This window comes from Canis lupus, chromosome 33, assembly GCF_011100685.1.
Source record: "Canis lupus familiaris isolate Mischka breed German Shepherd chromosome 33, alternate assembly UU_Cfam_GSD_1.0, whole genome shotgun sequence".
Lineage (NCBI taxonomy): Eukaryota > Metazoa > Chordata > Mammalia > Carnivora > Canidae > Canis > Canis lupus.
Window position 1 is genome coordinate 14,955,136 of NC_049254.1, and position 24,142 is coordinate 14,979,277.

The following is a 24,142-nucleotide window of genomic DNA, read 5'->3' on the forward strand; positions in this document are numbered from 1 at the left end:
GTTGAAGAGTCTTCCTAAGGAAGATACACAATACTTTTCATTTTTAGTTAGAATAAACTCAACAGTCTTGTCCACAGATGAATTATGACCTCTAACCATTACATACAGAGCTGTGATCCTACAAATGATCTACTCTGGTGTTTTCCCAATCTGCTTCCTCTTTTTTTTTTTTTCTTTTTAAAAATAAGCCCATTCCATCTTCTCATTCAGCCTGATTCCCAGGGCAATCAGTTCTCAGCCCACAATGAAATTTTCATCAGCTGAGCCATTGCAGTTGAATAGACATAGTCATGTCCCCAGGAAGTGGACAAGATGACCTAATCGGACTTTTTCATTTCTAGCCCCAGTGATACATTGAATACAATGCCCGCCAGCAGCGTGCTCAGCATTGTGAAAGAGCAGAACTTCTATATTTTTAAAATAATCAGTGCTCATTAGAAACATGGTGAAAATTAGTGACTCTAACAGAAGTTAGAATATGAACGTTTTATTCCTAGTTTATTATTATTTTAGCACCAGACCTTAATTGATAGGCTGCATCTTCCTTGATCCTATTTTCTGTAGCTGGAGATCTGAGCCTGCTTTCATTCGGTAGCTCCTGATTATTGGCGCTATCAGAGATGAACAGGAGTGTAGATAATCAAAAGTCATTTCCATCTGGCTTAAGAATTATTAATTTCCTTTTGTGTAATTGACTTTGGGGGAAGTCACCGTGTTTGAAACCAGAAAATAAAGCCACACTGTAAAAACTGACTTAAGAAAAATTAGAACATTTGTATACATATCTTTTGTATCTCATCACTCAGCCATCCTTCTCTCCTCCCTCTTTTCACTACTCCAAGTAAATTTACCCTTCCTCTTCCCTCCAAACCAGCTATCTAGATATCTCACCTTTTCTGCAGGGTGGAAAACAAACAAGTTTGTTTTTAGAAGGAAGGTCAAACTTTTCGGGCTTCAAACGCTCATGTTTATGATATATGTGTTCCCACTTAAGGTAGCCTGTAAAAAAAAAAAACAGGTAACCAGATCAGATTACAAGTACCAGGGTCCAAGGTCAGAAAATCAATGTGCACTCATTTCAGTGGCTTCTGCTTTAAATTATCTCCAGTTAAGCAGCCAGAATGGGCTGGCTCCTTGCTGGACACGGTGAGTACAAGCCTTGCTTTTGGATTTAGTATTTTCTAGCATTGTAGTTCAAGTCTAGATTAGTTCTAGTACTTTCCTTCCCCAATAATCCAAGTCACCAAAAAAAAAAAAAAAAAATCCAAGTCATCTACCTTCTAGACCTCTTCAAACTAAGGAACATTTTAGAAAATACAGTTCAGAAGTATTTAAGGACAAAGGATGTGCAAAGCTTACCCTCAAGTGGTTCAGGGAGTGGGGGAAGGGGAGCTAGATCATTGGATAGGTAGTACAAATTATAAAGCAAACTGAGTCAAAAAATTAACGGTAAGTGAATCTGGGTAAAGGGTATATTGATGTTATTTGTAATATCTTTATTTTGTAACTTTCCTGTAAGTTTGAAATTATTTCTAAATAACATATTGTAAAAAGCAAGTTTATAGCATGAGTGTATTTTATATATGTATATATTCTATGCACATGTATGTAAGCATATGTACGTACATATTTTATACACAGAGAAAGTTCTGAGGGGACAAGCATGAAGGTGTGACAAAGGGATCTCTGGAGGAGGGAATGTAAGGGTTTCATTTGTGCCTGCCCATATTAACTTTCTGCAACACAAACATACTACTTCTGTAATGATAGACATTTCTGAAAGAACAAACAAAGCCCCCATCTGTCTGGGTTACCCTCCGATAGAGCACTGTTGTCGGTGCTTAGTACAGCCTCCGCCACACACGGTTCTGCTCCGCTCCAGGCTTGCAGGAAACATTGAAGACCCTTGGAGATGAAGTAGAACCTCTTGGGGCTTTGCTCCACCCTGCCTGCCTTAAGGTAGTGAGGCTTGCCTCAGACATTGAATTATTGGGGACAGGGAAAAACCATCCAAATTTTGACCATAATCCCTTCAAGAGGACTTCCAGCCCCTTCTGAATCATACATTGCTTTGGCTCTTTTCAAGCAGTACTTTTATCATCCTCTATAAAGTGTCTTTGGAGATGTGCATTCATGTATCTTGATGCCAAGGCCTGATTTATAATAAACATTGGAATGTGTTGGCTTCATGAACCACCCGCCATGGAGTCCAGTTTAGCCTGAACGAGCATATTGCTCATGTCCCATACCTCAAAAGCTACCCCATTTACACATTCCTGAAATTTGTCAGTAATGGTCCATCTTAGGACCAGAAAACAGAAACGTGTGAGTGTGTATCAGGTTGCAACCTAACAGACGATGGCTAGTAAACCCCATAGCCTTGTTTCCTCTTTTTCGGTGGAAAGTGCCTGAACCTACACTTAGCATCTATATAGGTAATAAGTAGGTAATAGGTAATAAAGGCATAGCAGGCTGTGTGAAAGCCTAGTTAGGTTTCTGTGATTGCCTGGTCATAGGCTTTCAACGGGTAATCCCTGAAAAATTGTAGAGGCCACATGGCCGCATGCTGGGAGACCCAAGGCCTTTCCTGCCTTGAACCTTTCTTGATGGGGTTAACTGTCAAGTTGTTAATAGCTTTGCAATTAGGGAATACTCTTCACAGTGTCCTGTGGTCATCACTAACCTCAAAGAAAGATTTTAATTTGATGTCTTGGGGGCGAGCAGGTATTTTTTTCGGGAACAGTGCACACCATGCTGTGTCACTTCTTGCCTATCATAATTCATGAAGCTTTGTCAGCACGAATACTTGTCAGGGAACATCATCAAACCTGCCCTTCCTAACTTTAAGAAGTCTTTGCTCTGGCTTTTCCAGAAGCCTGCCAAAATTGATTATGTCATCTAAATAGATAAACGCCTCTAGATAATTTATATTCCCCCAATTACCTTCTCCATTAAACACAGAAAACTGCCAGAAGCCCTGGAAACACTTTTGGACACACTTTCAAATTAATATCCCGCCCCCTTTTCAAACACAGGCAGATGAAGTCCATCTTTTTCTTGGTCCACCTTAGCTAAAGATTTTGATCATTCTTAATTCTCAAGTCCAGGTGTGACCTCCAGTGTCTTCCTGGCAGACAGTCCAGGGGCAAGGTACTGGTTTATTTTAATGCACTTCCTCAGAATGCTGTAACCCATGGAATTATACTTTTCCAGATTTCTTTCAAACCCATGGAGGACCCATATTCAGTATTTTTGGTGGCAAACTTTAATATGCTCCTATACGTGCTTAATTTCACACCTTACAACCTATATGAAAAGCGCATGGATCGTTTTTATTCTATTCTTTTTTTTTAAGATTTTATTTGTTTATTCATGAGAGACAGAGAGAGAGAGAGAGAGAGAGGCAGAGACACAGGCAGAGGGAGGGAGAAGCAGGCTCCATGCAGGGAGCCTGATGTGGGACTCGATCCTGGGACTCCAGGATCATGCCCTGGGCAGAAGGCAGGCGCTAAACCACTGGACCCCCCAGGTGTCCCTTATTCTATTCTTTACTGTCACTCTGAACCCAACACATTTCTTACTCGAAGGACAAAAATTGCTCCTGTCTGAAAAACTTTTCCTCCCATTTTCTCCTTCCCCTCATTAGGTACTAAGAAATCTTCAAAATCAAATTTGGGGCTTTAATTTAGGAAATATTATGGATGAAATTCTAATTAGAAAGGCAAGGGTTTTGGTACATAATCCTGTTTGGCCAACGTGTCCCCTATCTTTTTTTTTTTTTTTTTCAATAGCAGCAAGTAAATACGAGTAGAAAAGTACACTTAAATATGCAAGCTGTGTCTGCTGCTGACACTACTGACCTGCCTCCATAAAAATTGGAATTCATTCTCATAAGTAATGACACACCCAACAGGCTTCCTAGATTGATGCCTATAATTCTAGATTATCTACCACCTAAATGAACCAAGGCCACTGAGACAAAATCTAGTCTAAAATTAAAAATAAAGGTGCAGGGATCCCTGGGTGGCTCAGCAGTTTGGCTCCTGCCTTTGGTCCAGGGCACGATCCTGGAGACCCGGGATCAAGTCCCACATCGGGCTCCCTGCATGGAGCCTGCTTCTCCCTCTGCCTGTCTCTCTCTCTCTCTGTCTCTCTCTCTCTCTCTCTGTGTGTGTCTATCATGAATAAATAAATAAAATCTTAAAAAAAAAAAGTGCACCTTGGTGGCTCAGTTGGTTTAGTGTCCAACTCTTGATTTCAGCTCAGGTCATAATCTCAAGGTCCCGAGATCAAGCCCCAGGCTCCTTGCTCAGCAAGGGGTTGGGGGGGGTGGTACTCTGCTTGTCTCCCATTCCCTCTGTCCCTCCCTCTGCCCTTGCCCCTGCTCAAGCTCTATCTCTAAAGTAAATAAATAAATCTTTAAAAAATGAAGTTAAAAACAAACAAAAAAAAGATAATAATTCTCTGAACTTAAGTCACACAGGTTCACAGTGTCCCCTCTGCATTGTGGGATGGCATCAATATTGCCCCTTGGGCCTGGATTCAGGTTTTTAGGGAATTCAATCTTATACAATTTAGGAGCTCTCTTTAAGAAGAATTTTTAAAAAGATTTTATTTATTTATTTGAGAGAGCGAGACAGAGAGCACAGTAGTGGAGGGGAGGCAGGAGGAAAAGGAGAAGCAGGCTCCCCACTGAGCAGGAATCCCCACTGGAGGCTTGATCCCAGGACCCTGAGATCATGACCTGAGCCCTGAGCTGAATGCAGACGCTTAACAGGCTGAGCCACCTGCATGCCCCCAAGAGGAATATTCAAAAATTCATACGCAAAATCAAATATGAAAGGGAGTACTTATTTAGAATGAGAAAAAAAATCACAGTGAATTAAAAAGTTCAAAAAACTGACTGTGGTTAGACAAAGATGGTCCAATTTCTTTGCTACTCATCCCATTAAGAGGTGAAATATAGTTCCATTCCCTTAAATGTGGACTAGCTTTAATGTCTTGAAGACCAATTCACTGTAGTGGAGGTGACATTCTAGGACTTGTAAAATTAGAGCTCAAAACATACCCTGCACTTTCACTCAGGCCTCTTAGAACACTTATTCTTAGAACCCACTCATCCACCCACGTTTTATCCCCAAGAGAGGATGTCCCACAATTATCCCCAAGAGGCCCATGGGGACAAAACTGAGGCTTCTGGTTGAACAGTTCTAGTTGAGCTGTCAACCAACAGCCAGCACCAACTTGCTAGGCCATGTGAGCTGAGCCATCATAGAAATGGACCCTCTAAGCCCATGTGAACCACCCCACCTGAAACTGAGAAAACTATTTCCTCCTGAGCTCTGCCCAAATTGAAGATTTAGGAGGAAATGAAATGTTTATGTTTTTATTGTTGTTGTTTTAAGCCAGTACGTTTTGAGGTGATTTGTTTTATAGCAATAGATAACTAGAACACTGATAAATATTATAAAATCCAGAAAAATCATAATGCATCTTTTCTATTATTAACTATCTAACATACCCCTATAATATTCTTTCTACCTTTTTGGCCTATATTCTATTTGATCACCTCTTCCTATGGGAATTTAATAATATCAATTCTATAACAAGAACAAAAACCAATATAGATCTTTCTATGACATGACTGATAAAAATTTGGTTTTTATTTTTTATAATTTTGTAAATGTGCTTTCAGCTTCACGACTTGAGTTAATGCTTCATGTCCACCTTCACCCACAGTTTCTCGTCAGATGATGCTTCTTACCATGGGCCAATCCTTGAGGGAACTCTAGACTTTCTCTTTTTTAAGATTTTATTTATTCATGAAGGACACAGAGAGAGAGAGAGAGAGAGTGAGGGGCAAAGACACAGGCAGAGGAAGAAGCAGGCTCCATGCAGGGAGCCCAATGCGGGACTCTATCCTGGGACTTCCTGATCACGCCCTGGGCTAAAGGCAGACGCCCAACCACTGAACCACCCAGGGATTCCTGAACTCTAGACTTTTGATCTCATTTGATCTGGCCTCAGATTGCCAGCTGCTGCAGAGATGCTGGTCCAGCTCCACCAGAAGTCAAGTCTTTGGTCCTGCCCACCCCCACCATATTTTTACCCTCCCTACTTCTAGATGAGTCCTTGGTCATAGTGGTCCCCAACTAGGAGCAAATCTTATTCTAAGGGCTTCTCCTTGGGTTGCAGTCCATGGGAACCAGTAGTTGCTAGAGGCCCACCAGGGGTGGAGGTGGTATTGATAGCCCTTTGGCTGCACCCAGAGCCCAGGACCATCAGGCTAGGGAAGTGGTCCCAGGTGGGGCTCTATGCATCTCCAGAGAAGAATACTAATTTGGAGAAGGTAAGGCATGTGAATGAAAAAAAACATGAAATTTTAACCTCATTGACTTTATATAAATCTACCGCTGTTTCTCATTGAAAGATTTGTTCCCATCTTCTCATAATCTGCTAGTTACGACCAAGGATCTCCAGTGCCTGCTCCCCTTCTGCCTTTGCAGTAACCTTTACATTGGGCCCTATCAGTCTATGAGGTAAGAACACTAGTGCTCTAACCAGGTGTGGACTACTCACGAAGAGGCTGGAAAAGTCTTGGTCATGGACCCATTTGCCCTTTCCTGATTTAATTCTTGGACCCCAGCCTCCAAAATAGATTCTATACCGTTTTCTCATCCCTATCCCTCCTATGTACCTTTTGGCCCTCACAAAAGGCAGCATCCCCAGTCTACTGTGAGCAAGTACTAAGTCTACTATATCTTGGCAGCCTAGCTCTTGAGAGGCTAATAGCAGAGCTCTTTCTCTGAAATCCAGTGAAGCTGCAATTACGAAATGTGTTCTTTTAACTCTCACATCCTCAATATCTAGACTTTGACTGCCCTCTTCCAAGATGTCTTTGTCTGATTCCTCTCACCTGGCCGCAGCTCTCTTATCATTCTCCTTTTGGGCCAACATTATTAACCAGAAAAAGTTAGAGAAGTGAAGGGTATTGCTCAGATCCTATATAGTGAAACTTAAAGCGAGGTTTGTTTAGAGTATTTTCAGCCTACCAGTGGTCCAAGCAATACCAACCTGTTTCTAGAATCTGAACATTACCTGCCTAGTGCCTTCTGTCCCTCAGCATCCAGATAGCATATATGTGACTTTTGGTGGAAAGTCCTCACCCTACAGTAAAAAGAGGAATGGCTGATGCTGTTGGTTAACCCTTCACCATCATGTAGAAGTTTCCTCTATTGTTAATAAAAGGTCTATACATATTTGCAATAATGATAAATGGCGGTTAATGAGGCTCTAATACCAGATAGCCCGGCTTTAAATCTCTGACCCCACTTAAAGCTGTATGATTCTGGGAAAGTTATCTAAGTGCCAAACCTCAGTTTCCTTGTTTATAAAATGGGGAAATAATTCTTCCTACCTCACACATTATTGGGTTTATACAACTTGGTTTTATATATATATATATATATATATATATATATATATATATATATATATATATATCTTAGAACAATGCCTGCCATATAGCAAGTACTTAATAAATGTGAGTCACTATTATTGCTAGGTGTCTTCTAGGCTCCCATAAAACTCTGGGATGCTGGCTACCAGCATGTTCAGCAGTCCCCTAATTCTAACCCAGTCCTCTTCTATGTGATTCTCTGAAGTCTCCTATCCAGTCTCTTCCCCAGGGACCTCCACTCAGCCTTCAGTCCCAGGAAGGAGGAGTAGCTCAGGCTCATTATTGCTCTCCAGGTGCATCTTTCTGACATAAATTCTGTACCTTTCTTCTTCAGGTCTTCCCTTTTGACTCTTCACAACTAGTTAGTATTTTAGTCATGCTATAAAAAATACTTATTTCTCAAGGTAACATGTATGATCTGATCAAGGGAAAGATTTCATTCAAGGATGTTGGCTAAGGAAGCACAAAGATGAATATTTTAAGACCTTTTCCCCCAATTCTTAAACAAGAAGTCCCCATCCTCTTTAAATTTCCTTCTCTGAATCCCAGCCTTTCTCATCCTCTTAAGAACTTTGGTCCTTCAGTTATCCCTTCTCTCTTCTGCATCAACCAAACTTTCCTCCTGCTGGATCATTCCTCTCATGCAAAGATGTGCTACTATCATCCATCCTTAAAAACAAAACTAAAGAAAACACCCCCAAAGATCCTCTTCAATTACTACACCAACATTCTTTTCTTCTTCACAAGAAAACAGATTGCAAACATTTTCTACATAAATCATTTCTACGTCTTCACCTTCCATTACCTTCTCAATCTACTTTATTCTCAACAATAACCCAAAATGCCTTCATGCTAAGGTCACCAGCAGCCATTTCTCTGACATCATCTTACTCGACCACTCAGAAGCACTTACACCACTGTATACTGTCTCATTCTTGAAGTACTCTCCTCTTAGCTTCCCTGACATCATCTCTCCTAGTCTGGCCACTTTATTTCAGTCTCCTTCACCTGCTCCTCATCTAAAAGTTAGAAATTCACCTGGATCTCTTCTCTTTGCTTTATACATTTTCTTTGTGTGATCTCATCTATTTACATAACTTTTGAAACCATCTATATGCTGACAACTCTGAAATTTATGTCTCTGTTCCATTCTCTGAGCCTCCACAGTTGTATATCCAACAACCTAGTTGACGTCTCTTAGCAGTTTTGGATGCATCTCACTATACTTGATTTTTCTCAGGGATTGGTACTTGAATAAAAAGAACAAGTTTGTGGATAAGACATCAACAAAATAGGGGAACCACTCCAAAATTTTTTAAAGAATACATTTAATAGGGCAGCCCTGATGGCCCAGCGGTTTGGCGCCACCTTCAGCCCAGGATATGATCCTGGAGACCCGGGATAGAGTCCCCCGTCACGCTCCCTACATGGAGCCTGCTTCTCCCTCTGCCTGTGTCTCTGCCTCTGTGTGTATGTGTCTGTGTGTGTGTGTGTGTGTGTGTGTGAGAGAGATGAATAAATAAATAAAATCTTTAAAAAAAAAAGAAAGCATTTAATAGGAAATATTATAAAAATAAAACAAGATACATGGCCATTACAGTTAGGAATCAATTAGCTTTTCATTTGTTATAATTTACTGTTGTTTTTATTTTGTATTATGTTTAAAGAAAGGAGGCAATATGATATTTTTTATTGTATGAGGTCCCTAAAGATCCTAATCTGCTCCCATCCTACCCAGTTTTCCTCATATCAGTAAATGCACCAACATTGTCATCCATTCAGTGTTATAGTCAGAAATAGTCTTTAGTCTACCATAGTCTTTGATGGTACCCACATTCAATCCAGGAACATGTTGGTCCTGGTATATGGCTTTCCAAAATATCTCATCTCATGCACTATTCTGCATCACTGCCACTGACGTCCACTTACAATCTCTCACCTTTGCAAAGAACCTTCTACTGCATATTCCACTCTTATGCTGGCTCTCTTCTGATACATTCTCCACTCAACAGGCAGAGTGGTCTTTAAGAAAAAAAAAAAAAAACATACTTCCAATCCCCATTGCTAAACACCCTTTGATAGTTTCTTACTGCTCTTCAAATATAATTGCAACTCCACATTATGGCTTTGGGGCCCCTCTTCCTCTGGGCACTATGCTTTTCACAATCACAACCTAAACACAACACCAGATCACACCTGAGTCCTGACTTGATCCTTCATTTGGTCTCAGCATTCTTCAGTGACATGCTCTCAGAGAAATTATCTAACTAGAATATGCTCTCTAGTTTTCTATCACTTCACCCTGTTTATTTTCGCAATTTGTAATTTTTTCATTTGTTTGTTTGCTTCCTTCTATCTCTTCAGTTGAGGCTGTACACTACATGAGAGTAGAGGCTTTGTCTAATTTCCTTACTCTGAATTTTTCTATGCCTGACACATAGTGGGAGCTCAAAAAAATTAATGGTGAATTGTGGACTCTACCATAAGTAGACTCAAGACTCAACCTAATCCCATGACAGCAGTGCTTCTTTCACTCCCTCTCCCACTAAAAGAAACAGCTCCAAAATTTGGACACTACAGTGAGCCATGACTTACTAGCTTTTGATCACAGGATACAATAGAGAGTCAAGCCTATAGATTGTTCTTAGTGAATGATGATGGAATGGATGCAAAAATGAATAAGCAAGTTACTCTGGTCTTCTGTTTCCAATAAAATGAAAACAATAATATTTCAAGACTCCTGGAAGTCTCCTCAGACAAGAGGTTTAAACCACAAGTCTGGACTCTGCTTCTGGAAAGTTCCTAGCAAATTTAGTCCTTGAAGTGCTATAGAGAGATTATTATGAATTCATATCAATGTCTTCCTGTCTCCATCTTCTTTGATGATATTTCATTGTTTATTATTACATGAAAATGGTGGGGGGCTTGATTAATATGAGAGCATACTGATCTTCTATAAACACTAATGAGCCAGAGAGGTGCTTATAGCTTATCATATGATCCATATAAATGCTTCGTAACATGTCTATTGCAAAGTAAGTCTCCAATTAATGTTAATATATAAAAATTGTCTATATATATTGACATATACATCAAATTCACATAGTCTAAGATACAGGAGTTATATCCAACATGAAAATTTAAAAAGCTAGTGTTTTAAATTTTCTACCCTAATTCTCTCTGAAGAAGAAACATCACAGACAGCTTTGAAAAATAATTTAGAAGCACAGATTTGGCCTCCCTAACTAGGTACACTTTCTGTTTTGCTACTGTGAAGATGGCATATTAAGGAGGGTGGGCAAGCTGACAAAATTCAGTAAGACACTTAACAGCTTCTGATGCATTTGGACCCAAGGTTTTTCAGAATTAATATTCTAATTTCCATAGAATATTTTATTAGGCTTTAGTAAATCCATTTGATATGTTAAAATTCAATCACACAGTAAATGTAGCATGGCTTTTAGACTGTTAAATTCAGCCCCTCTTTAAAGGGTGGGTATTTACTCCAAATGACCTATCACATTAAATAAAGATCACTTTCTAAAAACACTTTTTAGAGCTTCTCATTGGTGTCTACTGAATTAGTGGTCAAATAACTAAACCATAAAAATCATCCATTAAAAGCTGGGAAATATACAACCCAAAATGGAATAAATTTGGTAATTATTTTGACAAGGGTGAAATTGAAGGAAGAGACCTTGCTTAATCCATTGACCCAAACGTGAGGAAGTGTGATAAAGACACCACCCCTCGGTGCTGTACTTCACCAGATTCCTGTGTCTGGGGAAGAGGAAATGAAGCCACCAGAAGCAGCCTCACTCCATGTGGGGATCGGTATTCCGCTAAGCTTTGAACAGGCTGGCACCCAGACCCTACTTGGGCACAGGCACACAATCTAAAATCTGCTCTTAGGCACAGATGCATTGGCACACAATTTGTCCTTAGGCCCAGAAACTGGGAATTTTGGCTTCATTTACATAATATGTCATTCCAACAAAGTGATTGAAACTGCAGGGGTGGGCAAATTTGATAAAATGCAGCAGGCAGAGCAAGAAGAATGCAAACATTGTTGGCAACAGACCCACAGTTTTAAGGAGAAAATAAATAATTTCTGTGGAAAATTTCTGGAAAAATGTATTCCAAATCATTCATGGTAGTTCTCTCTTAAAGAAAGGATTATTGGAGATTTTTTAATTGTTTATTTCTATAATTCTGAATTTTTACTAAATATGCATCATAAGAAAAAATATGAATAATTATAAAGCAGGAAAAACACCACACCGATAATTTGATCACTAACAATCAACCCCCAGATCTTTACTTTTAAATGACTGGCAGGGAAATTTGGAATTTCCCCCTTTTGACCTCCACTAACAAGAAATGGTATATCGTTTCCCTCATGGATGCTAAAAGATTCCCTATTCCTTTATGGGATAAACTCCCCACAAAGTGGATTTGCCTGATATTCAATATGAGGCTGAATCATGTTTATAAAATATTTTTAGTTCATTTGCAGTGAAACAGAATACTCCTTAAACCAGTAGTGCTAGGAAGAAAAATGATTTCATTAACAAAAGTGTTTAGCCAAGATACTGGATGGTACTTTTCACCTGCCACAGCAATTAAAATGTCTCTAATAAAATACCATTGAGATAAACGATAGTCCTTTATTCAGAGCTCATCAGAGAAAATCTAATTTATAGCATTGACTATAACTTGTTAAAAAGTCTCTATTTGAAAGCTAATTCCATGATAAATTTTAATTATGTGGATAGAACTAGCTTCAAAGCTATATTAATTATACATTTAAGCTCTACATACAAACTCGTACATTACAGTACACCCAGAACATGTAAAATATAGTCTGAACCAAATTAAAATATGCCAATTTCCTCAGCAGTTATTTGCTTTTGATATACTGTAGCTATTTCAGTCCATTCTTTATAAACATTAAATTACTGCTGTACTTTCTTAGCCACTTTGCTTCCCGAGAGAGAACTCCGGGCTCTGGTTAACTTTCTGGCATGATTTTCTATTTCTGCAGGTTACAAAGTAGGTATTCAAAAGGCCCTTTTCCATCTAAGATAAATGCTTGAATAAAAGGGATGAAAGTTGTTAGCAAGTTTTACCTTCTTCTCCTAACATCTGGCAGCTATGTCCACCACACTCTCTGCGATTCCTGGTCTCACCCTCCCACTACTGGCTAGGTTTAATGCCCAGCATCACCAACACAGGTCAAGTCACCATCATCCCAGTCCATATAAGCACACATTCCCTGTTTCAGAAACAGTCTAGACCAGCAGCCTGTCCACAAACTAACCAAGATAAAAAACTTGGACAAGATAAAAGCTTGTGCCATCTGTAAATGAACATTGCATCCTCCATTGAGAAAATCTTGGTACCAAGAAATGATCACCTGAACTGAATAGTCTACTAGTGCTGTAGTTCAGTACTATATATGTAGTACAGCATGCAGTAAAAGATTCAAAAAAAAGTTTATAGATTAAAAATTCAGTCTATTTCACTGCTCCTTTCCTTTAGTTTCCTTGTTTCATTCCTTAGAAGTAACTTCATCAGTTTATAGATAATCAGTGCATATAAAAGCATATGTGCATAAAACAAATAATTACATACTGTATACAATTTTCTTCACTTTACTCTTTTAACACTATATATTGGAAATTGTCTGAAATCAATACATATAGAACAGCTTCATTCATTATGAAGTTTCCATGGTATCCCATACCATACATGTACATAACTTTTTAACCAGTCCCCTAAAAGAGATACTTAAGCTATTTTCAATCTTTCTTTTCTTTTTCTTTTTCTTTTTTTTTTTTTACTGTTTCAAAGAATGTTATGATGACCATCCTTGTATGTTTGTTATTTAAGACATGGTGAGGATATCTGTGGGTAAATTCGTAGAGTAGAATTGCAGGATCAAAGAATATGTGCATTTGTGATTTTGATAAGCTATTGCTCAATAGCGTTTTATAGAGTTTACACCAAACTAAGAGCAGTAAATTAGATGCCTTTCTCCCCATACCTCTGTCCATACAGTATGCTCTCACAATTCTTTTATTTTTGCCAAACTGATAGGAGAAAATGGCACTTCATTATGGTTTTAATTTTTAAATCAGTATTTTTCTTACTATGTTTAAAGTGAATGTATTTTCATTTAAGATCTGTTTATATTTACTTTGACACAAACTGTTCATCTCTTTGTAGGATTTTTGATATTTTTCTTCCATATTGTTTGTATAGACTGAGAAACATATCCTTTGGTCTATGTCATGAGCTGGCACACGAATACTTTTCCCTGGTATGTCATTTGTGGTTTGTCCTTTGTTTATGGTATTCAATGCTGTGAAATTTTTAGTTTAATTTTATATGGTCAAATTAGTCTATCTTTTCATTTATGATTTCTTAGTTTTGGATTAACCTGAGAAATGTCTTTCCAACTTCAAAGTTATTTATACACAGGGATACACATGTAACATACACGTCTGTGTGTATACATATACATAATATTTCCCTAGTATACTTATATTTTAATTTTTCTATTTCAATCTTTGAAACATTTGGAACTTTGATATAAGTAATGAGGTAAGTATTCAAAAATAATTTCATTTTCCAGATGACTATCCAGTTGTTCCAATACCATTTATTCAATAATTCACTTATCCACTGATTTGCTACACCTTTCTTGCCATATACTAATATCTAATATATATTTGGGCCTACTTACAGACTCTCTTGCCAATTCTGCATGTCAATTCATGCATTATTACATGAGTATAACTACTGTAACTATATATTTTAAGATATGAGAGGGCTTGCAACTTATTATTCTTCCTTTCCCAGAATATTCTTGAATATTTTTTCTATTTTCCATGTGAATCAACCTTTCAGTTCAAAAACAAATAAATGAATAAGTAATTATCCTATCGTACTTATTGGTATAGAATTAAATTTATTGCTTATATTAGAAAGACCTGACACCTTTATATTGAATCTTCCTATTTAAGAAAATGTATACTTTCCAAAAAAGAAAGAAAATGTATAATTTCCTTGTTTGAAGAGGTTTTGCATATTTATTGTTAAATTTACTTCTATAAATTATTTTTTTATTGATGTAAATGTGATCTTCCCTTCTATTAAATCTTCCAATTGGTTATTGTCTGTACTCATGAAAGCTGTTGATTACTGTTTATTATTATTCTTTGCCATTTATAAATCCCTCTATTGTTTGTTACAATTTTCAGTTGATTCTTTTGTATACTCATGTAAGCAAGTATAACATTTGCAAATAATGATAATTTTATCTTCTTTTTCAAATATATATGCCTTGTTTCTTCTCCTTTCTCATTGCATTAAACAAGTACCTTCAAAACCATTTTTATGGGGCAGCCCGGGTGGCTCAGCAGTTTGGTGCCACCTTCAGCCCAGGGTGTGATCCTGGAGACCCGGATCGAGTCCCACGTTGGGCTCCCTGCATGGAGCCTGCTTCTGCCTGTGTCTCTCCTCTCTCTCTGTGTTTCTCATGAATAAATAAATAAAATATTTTTTTAAAAAATTATTTTTATTTATTTTAAAGATCTTATTTATTTATTCATGAGAGACAGAGAGAGAGAGAGAGAAAGAGAGAGAGAGGCAGAGACACAGGCAGAGGGAGAAGCAGGCCCCACACAGGGAGCCTGATGTGGGACTCAATCCTGGGACTCCAGGATCAGACCCTGGGCTGAAGGCGGTGCTAAACTGCTGAGCCACCTGGGCTGCCCCAAAACCATTTTTAAGAAGCAATAGTGACGATGGACACTCTGGTGTTGCTCTTGAATTAATGGGAATTTTTCCAGTGTGTTTTCATTAAACATGATTCTGGCTTTTAGATGGCAACTATTAGTTTAAAACATGACCATATAGTACTTAGTTTATTGAGTTTTTTCTAATACTTCATTTTTATGATTGTATGATTTCTCTTATTTGTTCTCTTCCAGGTGAATTGTATTAACAGAGTTGCTAATGTCAAATTATTTTCCTCTCCTTGAAATAAGCCCATACTGTTTTTCCTACTATGATCAGTCGGGCGGCCCAAGAGAAGGAAGTATGGTCTTGGTATGAACACCACAGCACTGTGAAGAGGTTGGCAGCTGAAATCTGTCATCAACTATGTTCCTCATGCCAAGTTCTCTTGAAAGAGATTTGAGAAGCACACTTCTGCAACCACACAAGTCAATAAAGGACTAGAAGTCAGAAATTTTGAGTTCCAGAACTATGATTGCCAACCAGCTATCCATGTTATCTTAGACAAGTAATTTACTCTCTGAGCCTCACCTTTTTCCTTGCTTAATAAAGATAGACAAATAATAGACCACATGCATTTAAAGTACTAGAAAGAAATTCTGGCACGTAGTGTGCAACAAATATTAACTGTGATTATTAGTACTATTATTAAAAATTCCTTCAGGAAGGAACCCCAGAGCCTAGAAAATAGTAATAGCTGCCACTTATTGAGCACTTACTATATTCCAAACAGTCTGTGTGGCAAAGAAGACAGGATCAGAAGGGTAGGGAGGACAAAAAAGGAAGGGACTGTGGCACTTCATTATTCTTACCACCTTTAAAGAAGAGACTTTCCAGCATTTAGAATTTGCTAGAACAAAAAAAGAAACCTTTGGGGAAGAGACAAAGTGAGCCAAAAAATTTCTTCCTGGTGTGTTTACTGAGAAGGAAAGATAGCAAAATTTAAGATACAGCAATGTTCAGTATACTATGGATACTTAGCTAGAGCTTTATTTGGCTCTATCTCCTAAGTTCCCTCAAAAAATGGGTGAAGGGAGATTCTTTTTTTTTTTTTTTTTTTTTTTTTTTTTTTTAATTTATGATAGTCACAGAGAGAGAGAGAGAGAGAGAGGCAGAGACACAGGCAGAGGGAGAAGCAGGCTCCATGCACCGGGAGCCCGACGTGGGATTCGATCCCGGGTCTCCAGGATCACGCCCTGGGCCAAAGGCAGGCGCCAAACCGCTGCGCCACCCAGGGATCCCAATGAAGGGAGATTCTTATGGAATCAATAGATTAAGACAGAGCAAGAATTTTGCACATGCAAACATTGGTTCCAATTTTCCTCCTTCTACTTACTAAATTTGAACAAAATCCTTAACTTTCCAGTCTTTATCCTTCAAATGGGATTGGTTTAGGGAGTAAATGAGATAATTATAATGTATATAATGTATTTGACCCAGAATAGTTGGATAATAAGCATAGCTAATTAATATTATTAGAGCATAATTCATGGTTTACAATGACCTAAATTTTATTTATAAAACTATTATCAGAGGGGCACCTGACTGGCATAGTCCAAGAGCACGGAACTCTTGATCTCAGAGTTGTAAGTTCAAGCGCCATGTTGAATATAGAGATTACTTAAAAATAAAATCTGAAGAAAAAAATAAAATTACTATCAGAAAAGATGTTAATTTTTAATAAGTATTCATAGCCACCAAAAATATTTTTCATGAACTTTAATCTTACAAGTCTTAGGAAAAAACACACATGCTACAAAAAATGTAAAAATAATTACACTTATGCTCTAAATGTAGTTTTGATCTTCCAATGGAAAAAATTTAAAAGAACATTTTTAAAATAAATTCATCTTTTCTGGACAAACTAGCTGAAATATTTGGGTTTTTAAAAAAAATTTATTTATTCATGAGAGACACAGAGAGAAAGAAGCAGAGACCAGGCAGAGGGAGCCTGACACAGGACTTGATCTCTGATCCCGGAATCATGCCCTGAACCAAAAGCAGATGCCCAACCGCTGAGTCACCCAGGCATCCCCAAAATATTTTTTTAATGATTTTTTATTTATTTAAGAAAGAGAGCAAGGGAGTGAGAGAGAAAGAGAGAGAATGGGTAGGAGGAGAAGCAGAGGGAGAAGGAGGAGAAGGAGAAGCAGGCTCCTCACTGAGCAGGGACTCTTGGGATGGTGACCAGGGTCATGACCTGGATCATGACCTGAGCCAAAGGCACACATTTAACCAACTGAGCCACTCAGGCACCCCTGAAATATTCTTTTTAAATATACTCACAAAAGCTACCCCCTTTCCAACTCCTAAGTCACATGGAATAGCAAAGTATAGGAACAAATGGTAGCTATACTTGTGGTGAACACAGCATATTGTATAACTTATCAAATCACTACGTTGTACACCTGAAACCAATGTAACATTGTGTGTCAACTATTCTCAAAAAAACAAAAATAAATAAAATAAATACTAACCAAAAGCTACTCCCATTCCAACTCCTAAGTCACATGTAATAGTGGAAAGTACAAGAACCTAAGCCACAAATACCCAGTCATTATATTAACACGATCTTTATGTAAACCTGAATTAACACATACTTAATAGACTATACTAGCTAATTTGGAGATGGCTGTTATTTCAATGGATGAAATATGTGTGTTTTTGGATAATCTCTGTTAAGGTGAATTTTTTTTTTTTAATCTAAGGGGAAATTTCTTTGATCCTGAGAAGATGGCAAAGATAAGATTAAAAGTTTATATGAGAGGGATCCCTGGGTGGCTCAGTCGTTGAGTGTCTGCCTTTGGTTCAGGGCCTGATCCCAGATTCCCGGTATTGAGTCCCACATCAGGCTCCCTGCAGGGAGCCTGCTTTTCTCTCTGCTTATGTCTCTGCTTCTCTCTCTGTGTGTCTCTCATGAATAAATAAATAAAATCTTTGAAAATAAAAAAATAAAAGTTTGCATGAGAACATACACAAAAACTTTAAAAGACAAAGACCACAGTTTATATAAGATAGTTCCTAGAGAAAAAGCATTTATTGTACAGCCTTGTGATTGTTTCCATCCACATGGAACAACTCCAGCTGCTTTCAAAAATCAACAAATGATAAGCAGAAGGAAGATGGGAAGAAACAACAGCACTTTTGTTATGTCCAACTGATAAACACTGGGTTGCATATATATAATGTTAAGCACAATTAAGCACAGAATTAACATCATTTGTAATGCAATTAAATAAGGCAGCTGAGACAAATGCAAAAGGGTCTCCAACACATTGCTTTGATGATCTAAATTCTTATCACCAAGTTATATATTTATAAAAAATATGGACAAAGAGCCAATTAATTTTTTTCTGGATGTATGTGCACAGGCTATTGCTAAAGGTCTGAAGCAACTTTCATCCTGTTATTCATCAAGTTTGGTAAATTTTAACCTTCCATGAACCATGCCTCTCACACTGTATCTAATTAACCTAGAATGAATCCAAAAACAGCCCCAATCCTGCATTTTAGTAGTTACAGCAACATGGGTAAGAAATACAGCTTATCTTTCACAAAAGTTTGGGGACTCAAATTTATAAAAGAAGTCAAGAACAAATGATAGAATGTCCAATGTTTTAAGTATTAGGCTAGCACTTGAAATAAATCATTAATTTACTCAACAAATATTTACTGAGCTCGTACTCTGAGTAAGCAGTTACCCTAGTCAGTGTTAAAGATAAAGGGATTATAAGGATATCACAGTCTGGTGGGAGTGACAGGCATATACAGATGCGATTTCAATACAATGAGAAATGCAGTGGTGACATGGGGTCCTGGCGTAGGACAAGGCATTTATATTATGTTGTGGGAGAAGAGAATTCAGAATAGCTGCTCAGAGGTCCTGGCTACGTTGTAACCTCAAGGATGAAAAAGAGTTGATTTTCCTAATAATCTCTAACAATCCCCAATAGCAGGTTACATAAATATGCCCATTTTATAGATGAGGACATGGGTATACTCTGATTCAGAGCTGATAACTGACAGGACCAAATGTACCTAATCCCAGCGTCATACATTTTCTATTTTTCTCTGAAGATTGAGAAAAATATTCTGCCTGTATCTCCAAGTCACAAAATGTTATTACCATTACTTATCTAACAATACAACACATCGTTCCCTTCTTACAATTGTCACCATACTCAGCTAAGAGAATGCAATTGCTGGCACATATCTCTGCCATATACTCTTAGAAATTCTCAAGAAAGCTCAATATATTACACGTATTATAGAATAAAAACTATTGCTGTGAGAAGTAGCTCTAATAAGGTCATTATAAGTATCCGGAAATATTTCCTTTAATTGTTCAAATAATCTCAGATTTAATCAGAGAAGAGGAAGAAGTCCTTTTTTTAAGCTCTTATTTATTTGGGAGAGAGAGAGAGAGAAAGAGAGAGCAGAGAGAAGGACAAACATTATATGGTCTCATTCATTTGGGGAATATAAAAAATAGTGAAAGGGAATAAAGGGGAAAGGAGGAAAAATGAATGGGAAATATCAGAAAGGGAGATAGAACATGAGAGACTCCTAACTCTGTATGTTAGGAAACGAACAAGGAGTGGTGGAAAGGGAGGTGGGAGGGGGGGTGACTGGGTGACGGGCATTGAGGGGGGCACTTGATGGGATGAGCACTGGGTGTTATGCTATATGTTGGCAAATTGAACTCCAATAAAAAAAAAAAAAAAAAAAAAACTGAGGCCTTAGCCTGTGAAATCTGACGTTGAAAGAGACTATGAAAAAGCTTTAGGAATTGTAGAACGGGGACACCTGGGTGGTTCAGCGGTTGAGCATCTGCCTTCAGTTCAGGATGTGATCCCGGGTGCAGAGATCGAGTCCCGCGTTGGGCTCCCTGCATGGAGCCTGCTTCTCCCTCTGCCTGTGTCTCTGCCTCTCTCTGTGTGTCTCTCATGAATAAATAAATAAAATCTTTAAGAAAAATAAAGGAACTTTGGAACCATCCTGAGTAGGAAACACTCACTGTTTCTATGTGTCTCTCCTTTATGATTCACAGAGAACACTTCACTTCTGACACTTCTAGTGACCAAATGTGTGGGTTTTTCCCCCCATATCAAGAAATTCTGTGATACCAGTGGGTGTCCTACAATTTAACTCATTTCTGACACTACCTGGACATTTTATTTATTTATTATTTTTTTATTGGAGTTCAATTTGCCAACATATAGCATATCACCTAGTGCTCATCCCCTCAAGTGTCCCCCCCAGTGCCCGTCACCCAGTCACCCCACCCACCTCCCTTTCCACTACCCCTTGTTCGTTTCCCAGAGTTAGGAGTCTCTCATGTTTTGTCTCCCTCACTGATATTTTCACTCCTTTTCTCTCCTTTCCCCTTTATTCCCTTTCACTATTTTTTATATTCCCCAAATGAATGAGACCATATAGTTTGTCCTTCTCCAATTGACTTATTTCACTCAGCATAATACCCTCCAGTTCCATCCACATTGAAGCAAATCGTGGGTATTTGTCGTTTCTAATGCCAAGGACTTAGTTTTACAAGACTGTCTCTCCTCAGCCCCCCACTGTCTACTTCAGATGCCAATTCCAAGTCTAGTCTGTCACTTGTGCTTAACTTATTGACTATAAATCAGAGGTTCCCACGACCTCCACCTCAGGTTCAATTAATTTTCTAGAGTAGCTCACAGAACTCAGGAGAAGTTTACTATTTATCAATTTATTATAAAAGGATAGAATAAAAACCAAGAAGAACACCCAGATGGAAGAGATGCAGAGAGCAATGTATGTGGGAAGGCCACAGAGCTCCCATGGTCTCTCCCAGGCACCACTCTCATAGCACCTCCACTTGCTCACTAACCCAGAAGTTCTTCTAATTCATACTTTAGATATGTTTATGGAAGCTTCATCGTGGAGGCATGATTGATCATTAACTCTAGTTCCACTCCCTCTCCTCTCTGGAAAATGGGGGGTGGGGGGGCGGGAAGGGTATAGAACTAAAACTTCCAGGCTTCTGATAATGGCTTGGTCTTTTTGGTAACTACCCTCATCATTCAGGAACCCACCAAGGATCACCTCATTAGAGCAAGAGGCAGAGAACTATACACACACACTATATATATAATTATATATATAATTAATACACATAGTATAATATAAATAACATATTATATATACTGTGTGTACATATATATATATTTATATTTCCAGTATCTCACACATCCTTATCACTTATTACCAGCAGTTCATGCTTCAAATTTAGCTACCCATAAAAGCACACAATATCATCAATATCATATCATTAAGCCATGTCATCAACAAGACATGTCATTAATCCATAGAATAAGAGATCGAGAGAGATCCACAGATGCCTTCAAAATTTAACAGATATTTATTGATGACGTAGTATGTGCCACTCAATGTGCTTCCCACTAAGGAATTAATGTCAAGTAAGCCGTAGAGTGCCTGACCTTAGGAACTTGCAGTCAATGGTGGGAGACAATAAAGTAATTAGAATATAAATGCTTAGGCTCTAGCTCTCTCATTTTACATAGGTGGAAAAGAAGATAAGAAAATTAGTTTATCAAACTCTTATTATGCATTGTTAATGGAAGTTGAAATTGGTTTAACTTTTGCTGGAAGACAATATGGGATATCTTGATGCAACTATCCTAAACGAGAATTTATCCTTCAGATGTACTTGCAGAAATTTCAAAGATATGTGAGAATATTCTCGCAGTGTTGTTCATATTAGAGAAACATTGGGAACAACCTAATCTATCAGTAAGTGACTGATTGAATGAACTAGAGAATACGGTGCAGCAATTTAAATGCGGGAGTAGATTTGGCATAAAATAAACATGGGAAGATATTCAAGAGCTATTGATACAGGAAAAAAGTGGTAAAACAGCATGGGTAATATTATTCTATCTTTGTTTAAAAAGGAAAAATATCACCCCAACAAGTACGGGTTTAGAAAAATAAAGCTCAGGGAAATGTACACGTTTTATTTTATTAAACAGTTGTTCATACAAGGACTATGAATACTTTTTCTCTTTTATGTTAATATCTCTGTAATGTTGGGTTGGATTTTTTCCTAAAGAGTTAAGTTGATAAGATTTATAAACATTGTGTCTTTCAAAAGATTTGACATTTTTGAGCTTTTATATTTATGAAAATTCTTTGAAAACTGTAAAGTCATAAATAAATTATGGGATTATCTATTTGCATTAGTGATAAATAATATTCCACATTATTTTGAGGAACTCTAAAAGAGAAAATGCAGGAAAAAAAAAGATTTTAAAGTCACTAAAAATAATATTAGGAATTAGGATAATAACATAGTTTCCTAGCTTCTTGCAAGCATTCCTAAACTTTAATCTGGGTCTCTGGAGTCCTGGTCTAGTTCTCTTTCTATGCACTTATCTCTTGCCTTATGGGTAATCTGTTAAAAGCTTTTGCTCAAAGGCAAAAACTTGTCTAAGTAACACAGATTCTCATTACGGAAAATGCAAATTTTGGAGTGTTTCTATGAATGGAAAAAAAAGTTGCTAATATTGCTAATAAGTACTTGTAATGCTATGCTGTGGAAACAGTAAACTTTACACCACCAGAAAGTAAAGCTGAAACAACCAGTGGCTTAGCCTGTCACTGTATAGGCCTCACAATTATCTAGAATTCAGTTAACCAATGTATTTAGGAGGTATTTTTGTACAAAGTAATCATAACTTTTTACAAATAAATATTTACATATAGCTGAAAGAAGATGTAATATGAGGGCCCCTCCTCTTACCCAAATAGAAAACTCTAACAAAATGAAATCAGAAACTCAATGTGTAGGACATTTGGGTGGCTCACTCGGTTAAGCATCTGCCTGCAGTTCAGGTCATGATCCTAGGGTCCAGGGACTGAGCCCAAGGTCAGGCTCCCCACTCAGTGAGAATCTGCTTCTCCCTCTGTTCCTCCCCCCACTTGTGCTCTCTTTCTCATAGATAGATAGATAGATAGATAGATAGATAGATAGATAGATAGATAGATAGAAAGAATCTTAAAAAAAACACACACACACACATACACAAACAGAAAGAAACTTACTGTATGAGGATGAGGTGCATGATTGGACAACTAAAGTTCACATGCATCTGGTGACACTGCAGCCAGGGTCTTGGCTCACCTGAAGCAGAGAAGTTTGCTTGAATAGCAAAATCAAGTGTAAAACCACCTAATGGGATTTAATGTTTGCTGAGAGTTCTCTTTGCAAATTGAAGAAATTCACATACCCTAAATTGAAGAATATAAAATTTAAGATGATGTAAAATTTATCAATCTTCAGATTTGGCCACCTCAGTGCACAGAGGTGAAAGTGAAGATACCACTTTATTTAAATTTGAATTGCCTGATTGGATGGTTGAGTATGTAAAGGAATATTAAGATAAAAATTTCTGCTGAGACTAAAGACAGACATCAGATAACAAAGATAGCTGTGAAAAATATCAACCTTTAGAATTTGTAGTAAAATCTGTGTAAATTTTTATTTTTGCTCATTCTTAAACCTTCTCACTTATGTGAAATGTACAAACTGGTACTCTTTTATCATTTCTGGCAAGAGGGCTCCAAGGAACCACCTGGGGAGACTGTTATATGTCCCCGCAGCCTGGGGAACACTGGGGACTAGTGCCAGACTGTCATCTGAGAAATCTAAGTGGGAAGAGGAACACCATCTAGAAGCTGATAGGAAAGGGAGAGAAAGTATGGCATTAGATAGCTAAAACCCCAGAATTTTCAGGGAAAAACATGCAGGGGTATTTCCTGTGGATGTGATGTAAGCCATGTGCAAGACAACCTGTGTGGGGTTATCTTAGAATCTGTCTA

At 37.8% G+C, this 24,142-nt stretch overlaps 1 long non-coding RNA gene across 1 annotated transcript; it reads right to left on the reverse strand.

Moving 5' to 3' along the window:
* Positions 1 to 493: 493 nt before the first annotated feature.
* LOC119867295 lies at positions 494 to 24,086 on the reverse strand. Its single transcript, XR_005383069.1, has 4 exons — positions 23,551 to 24,086; positions 23,366 to 23,444; positions 892 to 999; positions 494 to 611 (listed from the first exon to the last, which is right to left on the reverse strand). It is a non-coding gene; the product is annotated as an uncharacterized LOC119867295 (long non-coding RNA).
* Positions 24,087 to 24,142: the final 56 nt, after the last annotated feature.